We start from the raw sequence: 2,034 nt of genomic DNA, 5'->3' as shown, positions 1-2,034 counted from the left end.
AGGCCACGCACCAGGCCGGCCGGCGCGCCATCCTCCCTCCCCCGACCTGACCTGACCTGGACGAACGCCTCCCCATCGCCCGCCCCCGCGAGGCTGATCCGTCCGGCCGGTGAGGAGGCCGCTTGTCGGGCGCCACCTGCTGCCCGGCATCCTCTTATATAGTGTTCGAGGAGGTCGACCAGGTGGCCCGGCCTGGATTGGGGGGGGGGGGGGGGCGCGGGGTGCGGTGTCCCGGGCGGCGGGGGACGGGGGGGGGTAGGAGTGGAGAGGGAAAGGTGGGCGTGGAGAATGCCGGGGTCGGGGGTCGGCGCGGGGCGGGGCGGGAGTTGGGGATGGGGAGGGGCGGGAGGCCGTCTGGACATGGAGGGTCGGAAGAGCGGTGGTGACAATGATTTTCATTATCATTTAGAAAGAAGAACGTGGACTTCTTTAGAGGAGTCCTTTGAATAGCTTCTCCATTTAGTTAACATACATCCAAATGGAGGTCGGGAAACTTGGGTCCTGTTAACATATGGATGGAAGTGGAAAGAACTATCGCGATGACCGTCCTTGTGTTTCTTTTATTTTTTCTTTCTTCCTGCTCCCCAAAGCCGCCCCCCCCACCCCCGCCCCGCCCCGCCCCGCCCCGCCCCGTCCCGTCCCGTCCCGTCCATAGTTGTAGGTTCCAGTGGTAGGTCTTTCGCGTTTCTGCTATGTGGGACGCCGCCTCGGCGTGGCTTGAAGGGCGATGCTGGGTCTGGGGCTGCGCCCAGGATCCGAACCGGTGAAAACCTGGGCCGTCGAAGCCGGGGGCCGGGGTGGGGGGCGCTACTTGACCGTTCGTCCACGGGCTCGGCCCCCGGCCCCTTGTTTTCTAGGGAGAGAGACAGAGAGACCCGATCCATTTTCCCTTGGCCTCTAAAGCGTGCGTGTGGTCGAAAGGCGACAGAGAGAGGGGTTCTGGTCCAGAAAGCCCCGACTGCGCCGCCGCGGGGATCGGTCGGTTCCGCCCGAACCGTCCGAGTCGGAAAGGAACGGACAGCTTTCCTCCTTTGGGCCCCTGACTTGGGACCGACAGGGGAAGAGGAACAGGCCTCTCTCCCTCACACCCTGGCCCCTTCCTCCAGGACGCCCTCCTTCTAGTCAGCCCGCCTCTGGCTTTTCCACACGCCGACGACCGCTCGTCGGCATGGACCCACCTTCCTTGGGGGACACCACCACACGACTCTCCCACTCGTCTGCCTGCCTTTCGTTGGCGTCGCTGCCAAAGGCGAGGGGTAGGGGTGGCGGTGGCAGGGACGGCAGGGGCCCAGCGGCTCTCTGGCGGGTGAGGAAGTCTTGCTGGTTCTCCTAGGTCGGTGATCTTTCTCGATCTCCACACACATTCTTCGTTTGGGGAGCCAAGAGACGCCCTCTGAGGAATCCCTATGGCCAGGGTCGATCACTTACTCGCTCACTGCCTCGGCCTCGGCCTCGGCCTCTGTCAGTCTTGTCTCTCTCCCTCCCTCCCTCCCTCCCTCCCTCCCTCCCTCCCTCCCTCGTCGGTCTCTGTGTGTGGACGTCTAGGTGGAGGCGAGGCAGGGAGGCCACCCACCCACCTACCTCGTGGTTTACCACACGCTCTACACGGAGGTAGAATTCCCATCCCACCGAATCCATCCTTTCCACGGGGCACAAGCCAGTGGCCTTCGGGAGTCTCTCTCCCCAAGGTGGCGCATCCGTCATGGCTATCTATTTCCAGAAGGTTTCCGTTTCCATCCCCTCCCCCCGAAAGAAAAAACGGCCCCACTCCCGGATCTGCCCCACCACGATCACCACCACCGCTGCCGCCGCCGCCGCCGCCGCCGCCATCTGCTGTCGCCCTCTAGGGTTGGACCGTTCTAGCTCTCTCCTCTGTGTGGAATCGCAACGTAGGTCGCCTTGGATGTCTGGCACCTCTCACTTAGCAGAAGGTTTTGGAGGCTCAGGCTGGGCCACGCTTTGGCCCGGGTCAGTGTTCCGTTCCTCTGGACGGCTTCCTCGTTTTCCACGAGAAGGAGCCGTGAAGACGGAAAG

Source organism: Equus asinus, unplaced genomic scaffold (assembly GCF_041296235.1).
Source record: "Equus asinus isolate D_3611 breed Donkey unplaced genomic scaffold, EquAss-T2T_v2 contig_257, whole genome shotgun sequence".
NCBI lineage: Eukaryota > Metazoa > Chordata > Mammalia > Perissodactyla > Equidae > Equus > Equus asinus.
The sequence above is the reverse complement of the archived record's forward strand: the minus strand, read 5'-3'. Positions refer to the sequence as shown.